The following is an 11,188-nucleotide window of genomic DNA, read 5'->3' as shown; positions in this document are numbered from 1 at the left end:
CAATCCAGCTAGTGAGTTTTCTCTTAATCCTGAGATGCAGCGATCTAATGCACCTTGAAATATGAACAAGTGCTGATGGTCAATGAAACTGAGACTTATAAAACGGATTTTTATAGATAAGCCCTATAAACCGAAATGACAGTTTGCTAGTACTCCCTCCGTAAAGAAATATAAGAGTGTTTATAGATCACTAAAATAGTGATTTGGACGCTCTTATATTTGTTTACAGAGGGAGTATCATAGTTTGCTATCATAGTGACCTCATTTATCCTCTCTTTTCTATACTAGAGTACTATATAGTGTATCAATTTTTAACTTTTGAATCACAAAACTGAGAAGCAATCTGAACCATTGGTAGAAGTTATCCAATGGTCAAAATCGGTGGGATTTGATGCTACAGTACCTGCTACAGTGCAACGAAGTTATTGTGGTTTTCTAGAAAGATCACATTTACTTGGTTTTGAAAGAAAAGTTCAGCTGCTTCGCTGCTACCGGCTATCTGTGTGGGTAGCTATTCTGACCAACCGCTTCTCTCACTGCACATGCACCGGAAGCTGGTCTGTGAGACAGCGTACACATCAATGGCGCAAGGCCCCATTCTAAGTCTGCCAAAACTTTTCACCTATCCTCAATTTATGGTTTCACGGTGTGCCTTTATAAATTTTTGACGTGCTTTGCACGTGCCAATGTACCAGTCTCATTTATTTACAGAGGGAGTATCATAGTTTTGTATCACAGTGACCTCATTTATGCTCTCTTTTCTCATTTAGTTGTACGCCACCGGCCTAATAAACCTGGATAAACGGAGTATTTAATTGTAGTCCAAAAGTAAATCAGGTTGTACAATTAATCAGAAAGACGTTTCAGTACATGATATGCCCTACAGGTAGGTATGCAGGTCCGTGATCAACCGTGGGGCCAAAAATAAAATAATAGTTCCTGCTTTAGGTCACATCTACCACTCCTACCAAACACATTATTGATCACACTATTCAGAAAGTGAGCGTTCGTTAGGTCACATCTAATATTGTTGTTACAGCGCACGAGCGCGAAATAGCATTGCCCAGTACGAAGATAAGCACATGCAGAAAGTGTCCATATATGCCTGTTGCTGGTATGGAACCACGGGTACGTAATGTTCTCCTCTGTAAATAAACATAAGAGCGTTTAGATCATTAAAGTTAGTGATCAAAACGCTCTTATATTTCTTTACGGAGGGAGTATGTATTTTTTTAAACTATCCTTGCAGTCATTTTTGGGGTTGTTACAATATTCCACAGCTACGATTTCTTTATCTCTGTCATTTACATTTTTTTACCTAAAAGTGGAATAACCTATATATGCATGAGAGTTTTCAGAAAATCTCATGGCTCTATATGAGAAATAATTGCCTCATGTGTATCATTTTGTATACTAGACATCACCACGGTCTAGCAAATTTAGCAAAAAGAAATTTAGCATTCTATAGCTGGAATTTTAAAGGAATTAGAGTAATAGTTCGAATACATTTCTAACATTATCAATAACATGACTAATTTTACCTTGGCTACCTGGATAAAAAAATCTATATATCCAGAGATTGAACTTCAATACAAGTATGCACATAATTGTCTTAGAGAAGGAAAAGACCCGCATCTGTAACAATGTGGAGTTTTGGGATTCTTTCCCCCTCCTTCTTTAATGAATGATACGCACACTCGTGTGTATTCGAGAAAAAAATTGTCTTAGAGAAGGAAAATATACTAGAAAGTTCGTAGCATACTATATGTTGAGAGAAAATGTAAGGATTAACAACGTTTATTTCGTGGGGCTAAGCACAATACAATGACAAGAATGTGCTTTTGCTAATCCTCAGTTGCCTGAAAATCCACAAAATTATTATATCATCGGAAGTTGCACACTACCAACACTAAACTTGTACTCTAAATTTTTTGCAAGTCAGTTATATGCTAATGACTTTTTTAGCTCACATGCTAACAATGGAATGACGGCGATAATTCTCTTGTATGTTCGTACTACTAATGAATAAACAACCCAGTAAGAATGTCTACCTTTTTAGCATAGTGGTATGTGCTCTGCCTTGCATATTAAGGGATCCTTTGATTCAAAGGATTTCATATGTTTTTTTGGAGGATTAGGATTCTCACGATTTTTTTATGTTGGTTTAAATCCTATAGGAATTTTTTCTAAGGATTTCTTTGCACTACTTCCCATAGGATTTCTAACATCCATTCCAAACTTCTCTTAAAGAATTCTTTGTATTTTCTATGATACAATCAAACAACCCAAAATCCTGTAGGATTGAGATGACCATGACATTTCAATCCTATGGTTTCCTATTCACGTGTTTTTTAGATCCTGTGAATCAAAAAGGCCTTAAAGCTTGAGGAGTTAAAGAAAGAAACGATAAACGGTGTAGTCACCACATAGCGCAGCTTATACATCAGTGTTAGGGAACTGTACATCTAATGGTGCACACAACGTACAGTTGGAGGATAAGCACATACAGAAAGTGTCCATATACGCCTACTTCTGGTATGAAATCACGGTGGTGTGTTGTTCAGTTATTTACCTATATTTTTATCTGTCCTTACAATTATTTGGAGATTCCTAAGTTATTCTACTGCTATGATTTTTTTGCTGTCGTTCACATTTTTTGGACCTAAGATTGGAATAACATGTTGTTTAAATTACCAAAGTTTCAATTGATTTAATCTAGGAACAAAACATGATGATGACATTAGCAGTGTTAACCTCATTGTGATATTTTACCGTGCCAGCATGTGTTGTACTACACACAGAGCATAAACATCTATGTAAACAGATCGTACCACTAAAATAGGAATAAACAAGAGAGGGATAAACGGATTATACCCTCCAGTCGGCCGGTTAAAGTAGCGGCGGCAACGGGAGCATCCTCAACAGTCTTCTTCTTGGATTCAGTGGTTTGACTCATCGTAATGTTGAAAACGTCGAGGACATAGTCGAAGTCGATGAACATCAATCAGCAGTCGCGCTTGAGTAACAGGTGTTAGGTTGATCTCTTCCGTGTGGGCCCAACGGCCCACCGGGCCCTGAGATCTGCGCCCTGATCGGGGGCGCCCAACCCTCATATGGTTGGTGGGCCCCTATGACCCGCGCTATATAAACAGAGGTGGGGCCGCGACACGGGTCACGAGGTTAATCGCTGCCACAACCCCCCACCGATATTACCTACCGATCTAGGGTTAGCGCGGTGCTCATGGGAAGCTCGACCACCGCCGCCACACTCTCTGCCATCACCGGCCTTCGAGCCCGCAAGGTCAGGCAGAAGATAGGTCTACCGGAGTCTCTAGCCTAACCCGATCCAGTGGATCTAACAATGGTATTAGAGCCATGCAAGGCTAAGATCTTCGGTAGAAAAGAAAAGAAATCAGAGAAAAAAAGTATCCTCCCCACCCCAAGAACCCTAACCCCAAAACGAAAAGAGGGAAAACGAGGGGCAAAGAAAAGTGCGCCGCCACTCTGGCCGCGCCTGTTCCTCTCGATCCCGTCGTGCATCGGCAAGCCGAGATGACAGGGAAGAAGAACCAACCCCACAACGGGGCAAAGCACACCGCAACCAAACCGCTCGACGGCGGCGCGCTCACCGCAAGGTGGACGCGCAGCCGGCGAGGGGGATGGCCACGATGCCGCATCGGAAACCCGCCGGATCTCTCTCTATCTGTCGCTGTATGCGGTAGTAGATGAGCAGAAAAGGAAGGATAAAGAAAAGGACGGAAGGGAAAGCGAAGGCGGCTCGCTCGGCGCGGTGGCCGCCGTCGCTGTCGGCAGCACTGCTCGGTGGCCGGTCGGCCAGAGAGAGGCGCGTGGGGAACCGAGGAGGGCGCAGCTGCGTCCCTCTCTCCCTCGCCCTGCCACAAGACGTGGGCAGGAACAGAAGGGGAAAGAGAGCTCGCGGTGGTGCGGCACGGTGGCTTGACGCCGGCGGCCGGTGGAGCCCCGCAGCTGCGACCAGAAACGCAGACGAGGGAGGAGAAAAAAAGTGGGTTAGGGTTTCCTTCGGGAGAGAGAGTGGGGGACTGGTTTTGATCCAGCGAGGCCCCCGGGTGACCATACGATCTGGTGGACGGCCAGGATTAAAACCCTAACTCGGTTGCGGGCTCTTGGGCCGAAAGTGAACGAGGTCGGCGGCAGCGGCGCGAGCGCTGGCGCTGGGCCGAGGCCACAGCCGCGGGCGGCGCGCAGGCCAGTCCGTGGGCCGGTTTTTTCCTCTGCGGGCCGAGCGCGCTGGGCTCTGCTACAGCTATTTTCTGTTTTTTCAGAGAATAGCAAATTTTCAGAAAAAGAAATGTTCATGAATTTTTATAAAGAAAATAATAAAGTTCATGATTTTTTTATTCGGTAATAGAAAAGTTTCTGTAAAGAGTAAAAGTTCGTGAAATTTATTCATGATTTTCCACTACGTAAATAATTAGTGCTCTTTTACAAAGAAAATAAAAGTTTACATAGTATTATTTTTTAAGAGCATGTTAAAGTGATTATTAAAATGAATATGATTATGTTATTTTTATGACCAACGTTGTTAAATAACATGATCATGTTTTATTATTGAAATTTAAAGGTACTCTTTTAAAAGTGAATAGAATTAAAGTAAAATATTAAATTGTTGCTTCTCTAATGCATTTTTCTAACCAACCGGTTAAAATTGCCTAGAAAGTAAAAGAGTACAAAATTGTTTTTGAATAGAATATTGTAAAGTTTCCACTGCAAAGTAAAAGTTTTATCCTCCAATTAAATTGGAACCAACGGGAAAATTTAATTGGAAGAAATGTTCTTAGCAATGTTTTTTCCCTGTGGGTGGAATAAGATGCACATAGTTTCCGCTATGACAAAAGAAAGATATTTGTTTTAAAGTTAAAATATGGTATTGTTATTTTCTGACCAACGTTGATGATAACAGTGCTATAATTCTATGAGTCTTATGTTCAAAGCTTAAATCTCTGATAATTTTTGTATCAAAGTGATCAATTTTCAGAGAACAGATAAAGTTCAAGAAGTGCTCTTGAGCAAGAGAAATGTATATTTCTTGTTTCCGCTGCAATAAAGTTGATGATGATGATTATTTCTTAGCAAAGTTGTTTAATAGAAATACTATCATCACATTGTTTATGAATTATATGCATTATTTCCATTTCCGCCCAACGGTGATATGGAATTAATGTAGAAGGATGATGTTTATTCTAATTCTGCCACAACGGTGATTTAGAATATAAAAGAAAGTTTCAAAATTTTAATGTGTATTTCTTTTAACCAGACCAACGTAGGGTTATTTTTATGCCCATTGTTGTTCATTATTGGCTAAGTTTTCTCAGACTAAATGTTTTTCATGCTTTCATTCGTGAAAGCGAATGGCTGGGTACTTGTGACCCGAAAGATGAAAGAAAGGTCATAACGTGAGGGAGTATGTTCTCTCTAAAGAATGGCATCAAAAGAAAAGAAATAGATCATTGAGAGTCTTGGTTGATGAATGTCTTTCATGTACTCTCTATGAAGAAGTTTTTTCAAGCAACATGCGTGTTTAATTTGACCAACGTCGGATCAAGCATGTGTGTCAAAGAGCATTCGGATATATTCCTAAATTTGATGATTGAATATGCAGTCAAAAGAGCAAATTCTGGCATTTATGTTCCCTTACAGGGAATTACCCACATGCCGGGAAAAGATGATTATGATAAAACCTGCATGGCGGGAAAATTCTGGAAAAATACCTGCATAATGGGTAAAGCTGACATAATATTATGTCATAAATCCCGTATGGCGGGAGAAATTCTGGCAAAAGAAAGATATGATAACTCATGTGCTTTTAATGTATCCCACTCTGGGAGAAAAGAATGGAGTAGATGAAAGGCGCAACCGTACACTTATGGATATGGTGCGCAGCATGATGAGTTATTCCAACTTGCCATTGGGATTATGGATGGAGGCGCTTGAAACCGCCATTCACATTCTCAATAGAGTACCAAGCAAGTCGGTGCCCAAAACACCGTACGAGCTATGGACATGAAGGGTGCCCTCCCTACAACACTTCAGGGTGTGGGGGTGCCCTGCTGAGGCCAAAATGTTTAATCCAAACATTTCAAAGTTAGATCCCAAAACAGTGAGTTGTCACTTCATTGGCTATCCAAACAGATCAAAGGGTTTTCGTTTCTACTGCCCAGACAGATATACAAAGTTTGTAGAAACGAGACATGCAGTCTTCTTAGAGGACAAAATGATGAGGGGGAGCTTGGTAGTTCGGAAAATTGATCTTGAGGAGAAGAGGGTGCGTGCACCTGATAACCCACAAGTATAGGGGATCGCAATAGTTTTCGATAAGTAAGAATGTCGAACCCAACGGGGAGCTAAAGGTAGAACAAATATTCCCTCAAGTTCTATCGACCATCGATACAACTCTACGCACGCTTGACGTTCTCTTTACCTAGAACAAGTATGAAACTAGAGATACTTTGTAGGTGTTGTTGGATAGGTTTGCAAGATAATAAAGAGTACATAAATAAAAAGTAGGGGCTATTTAGATAAAGAAACAATAAAGTAAATATAGCTAGTGTGGAAAAGTGGTGGTAGGAGTTGCGAAATTTCCCCTAAGCAATTGACTACTTTACTAGACCGATAGCAAGTATTATGTGGGAGAGGCCACTGCTAGCATGTCATCCCTGACTTGGAATTCTATGCACTTATGATTGGAACTATTAGCAAGCATCCACAACTACTAATGTTCATTAAGGTAAAATCCAACCATAGCATTAAGATATATTGGCCCCCCTTCAATCCCGTATGCATCAATTTCTATGCTAGGTTGAAGCTTCTGTCACTCTTGCCCTCCAATACATAGTCCTATCAACATACAACTAACCCTATGGTGTGATCCACGCACGCGCTCATATAATAGGCACCAAAGGGTAGAAACATAAGCACAAGCAAATTAAATCAATCATAGCAATTCATCAACCACCGATAGGACAATGAAAATCTACTCAGACATCATAGGATGGCAACACATCATTGGATAATAATATGAAGCATAAAGCACCATGTTCAAGTAGAGGGTACATCAGGTTGCGGGAGAGTGGACCGCTGTATATAGAGGGGGGGAAGGTGATGGAGATGTTGGTGAAGATGGCGGAGGTGTTGGTGAAGATCACGGTGATGATGATGATGGCCACGGCGGCGTTCCGGCGCCACCGGAGGAGAGGGGGAGAGGGGCCCCCTTCTTCCTCTTCTTCCTTGACCTCCTCCCTAGATGGGAGAAGGGTTTCCCCTCTGGTCCTTGGCCTCCATGGCATTGGAGGGGCGAGAGCCCCTCCGAGATTGGATCTATCTCTCTGTTTCTCTCTGGTTCTGCGTTCTGTTCTGGCTCTGTTTCACCGTTTCGTATATATATGGAGATCCGTAATTCCGATTGGCCTGAAACCTTTGCCATGATTTTTTTCCGAATATTAGCTTTCTTGCGGCAAAAGAAGAGCGTCAACCGCCTTACGGTGGGCTCACGAGGGTAGGGTCGTGCCCTAGGGGGGGCGCCCCCTACCTCGTGACCACCTCGGGCACTGGTTCGCGTTGATTTTCCTTCCGAATTTTCCATATTTTCCAAAAATAAGCTCTGTCCGTTTTTATCCCGTTTGGACTCTGTTTAATATGGATATTCTGCGAAACCAAAAACATGCAACAGACAGGAACTAGCACTGGGCACTGGATCAATATGTTAGTCCCAAAAATAATATAAAAAGTTGCCAAAAAGTATATGAAAGTTGAATAATATTGGCATGGAACAATCAAAAATTATAGATACGACGGAGACGTATCAGCATCCCCAAGCTTAATTCCTGCTCGTCCTCGAGTAGGTAAATGATAAAAAAAGATAATTTTTGATGTGGAATGCTACCTAGCGTAATCTTGATCATATGTCTAATCATGGCATGAATATTAAGATACGAGTGATTCAAAGCAATAATCTATCTTTTGACATAAAGACAATAATATTTCAAGCATACCAACCAAGCAATTATGTCTTTTCAAAATAACATGGCCAAATAAAGTTATCCCTACAAAATCATATAGTCTGGCTATGCTCCATCTTCACCACACAAAATATTCACATCATGCACAACCCCGATGACAAGCCAAACAATTGTTTCATACTTTTGATGTTCTCAAACCTTTTCAACTTTCACGCAATACATGAGCGTGAGCCATGGACATAGCACTACAGGTGGAATAGAATGGTGGTTGTGGAGAAGACAAAAAGGAGAAGATAGTCTCACATCAACTAGGCGTATCAACGGGCTATGGAGATGCCCATCAATAGATATCAATGTGAGTGAGTAGGGATTGCCATGCAACGGATGCACTAGAGCTATAAGTGTATGAAAGCTCCAACTGAAACTAAGTGGGTGTGCATCCAACTTGCTTGCTCATGAAGACCTCGGGCATTTGAGGAAGCCCATTATCGGAATATACAAGCCAAGTTCTATAATAAAAATTCCCACTGGTATATGAAAGTGACAACTCAAGAGACTCTCTATATGAAGAACATGGTGCTACTTTGAAGCACAAGTGTGGTAAAAGGATAGTAACATTGCCCCTTCTCTCTTTTTCTCTCATTTTTTTTGTTTTTTTGGGCCTTCTCTTTTTTTATATATTTTTTTATTATTTTTTCGTCCGGAGTCTCATCCCGACTTGTGGGGGAATCATAGTCTCCATCATCCTTTCCTCACTGGGGCAATGTCCTAATAATGGTGATCATCACACTTTTATTTACTTACAACTCAATATTACAACTCGATATCTAGAACAAAGATATGACTCTATATGAATGCCTCCGGCGGTGTACCGGGATGTGCAATGATCTAGCGTAGCAATGACATCAAAAAACGGACAAGCCATGAAAACATCATGCTAGCTATCTTACGATCATGCAAGGCAATATGACAATGAATGCTCAAGTCATGTATATAATGATGATGAAAGTTGCATGGCAATATATCTCGGAATGGCTATGGAAATGTCATGATAGGTAGGTATGTTGGCTGTTTTGAGGAAGGTATATGGTGGGTTTATGGTACCGGCGAAAGTTGCGCGGTACTAGAGAGGCTAGCAATGATGGAAGGGTGAGAGTGCGTATAATCCATGGACTCAACATTAGTCATAAAGAACTCACATACTTATTGCAAAAATCTATTAGTCATCGAAACAAAGTACTACGCGCATGCTCCTAGGGGGATAGATTGGTAGGAAAAGACCATCGCTCGTCCCAGACCGCCACTCATAAGGAAGACAATCAATAAACACCTCATGCTCCGACTTCGTTACATAACGGTTCACCATACATGCATGCTACGGGACTTGCAAACCTCAACACAAGTATTTCTCAATTTCACAATTACCCGACTAGCATGACTCTAATATCACCATCTTTATATCGCAAAACTATTGCAAGGAATCAAACATATCATATTCAGCGATCTACAAGTTTATGTAGGATTTTATGACTAACCATGTGAATGACCAGTTCTTGTCATCTCTCTAAATAGATATAAGTGAAGCAAGAGAGTTTAATTCTTTCTACAAAAGATATGCCCACGCTCTAACAAATATAGGTGAAGCAAAAGAGCATTCTACAAATGGCGGTTGTCTAAGTGAAGAGAAACAGGCAATCCAAACTTCAAATGATATAAGTGAACCACATGAAGCATTCTATAAAGCCATACTCAAAGGATATAAGTGAAGTGCAATGAGCATTCTATAAATCAACCAAGGACTATCTCATACCAGCATGGTGCATAAAAAGAAAAAATAAAAACCTAAATGCAAAAGACGCTCCAAGACTTGCACATATCGCATGAACGAAACGAATCCGAAAACATACCCATATTTGTTGAAGAAAGAGGGGATGCCTCCCCAGCATCCCCAAGCTTAGACGCTTGAGTCTCCTTGAATATTTACTTGGGGTGCCTCGGGCATCCCCAAGCTTGAGTTCTTGCCTTTCTTCCTTCTTCTCACATCGAAACCTTCTCGATCATCGAACACTTCATCCACACAAAACTCCAACAGAAAACTCGGTAAGATCCGTTAGTATAATAAAGCAAATCACTACTCTAAGTACTATTGCAAACCAATTCATATTCTGTTTCTGCATTGTGTCTACTGTAATATAATTTTTTCGTGGCTTAATTCACTAATATAAATTGATAGTTTCATCAAAACAAGCAAACTATGCATCAAAAACAGAACAGTCTGTAATAATCTGAACATTCACCATACTTCTGATACTTGAAAAATTCTACCAAAATTAGGAAAAATAAAGAATTTGTATAGGAAGACAGTTCAAAAAGAATCAGAACCATTTGACTTTCCAGCTAAAAATGTAAAATCGCGCACTACAGCCAAAGTTTATGTCCTGCACCGTACAAACCATCAAGCAAATGTAAACATCCTAAAGGCAAACCTTGGCACATTATTTTTATAATACAATGGAATTGTACAAGGGGATAATTATTTTTATTGAAAAGTTTCTGTAATCAAGATTCACAAAGTTCCCATGGGCATGAACAAAGTTCAAGGACGTCCCCCACTTTCACAATGCTCGTCTCTCTCACTTTCACTTTTTTTTAAGAAAAAGTTTTGGGTTCCCCTCTTTATTTTTGTTGTTTTTAAACTATATGAAAGCACTCAACAGAAATAAATGACTCTCTAAAACTTCTGGGTTGTCTCCCTGGCAGCGCTTCCTTTAAAGCCATTAAGCTAGGCATATAGTGCTCAAGTAGTGAATCCACCTGGATCCCAAGGTATATCAAAGCCAATTTTAATTAACAATGATTTGTAATTTAGTAGTGAGCACAAAGCAACATATATCAAGCAATGATGAAGTCTAACTCTCTTCCTATGCATCGGCATGTCATAAAAGAACAATTCATGCACACCTAGTAAAGACCAATGCATAGTATAAACAGTTTCTTGCAATTTTATCATGTTGGAAACATAGAGAGGTGGGGATATAGTTCCTCTCTCATAATAATTGCAAGTAGGAGTAGCAAGCACATGCATATTATATTTATCGAAATCATCATGTGCAACGGTAAAAGGCAACCCATCAATATATTCCTTAATAAGTGCAAGCTTCTCCGATATAGTGTAGTTTGGAGAATTCAAA

Source organism: Triticum dicoccoides, chromosome 2A, assembly GCF_002162155.2.
Source record: "Triticum dicoccoides isolate Atlit2015 ecotype Zavitan chromosome 2A, WEW_v2.0, whole genome shotgun sequence".
NCBI classification, from domain to species: domain Eukaryota; kingdom Viridiplantae; phylum Streptophyta; class Magnoliopsida; order Poales; family Poaceae; genus Triticum; species Triticum dicoccoides.
Note: the sequence above shows the minus strand (reverse complement) of the source record.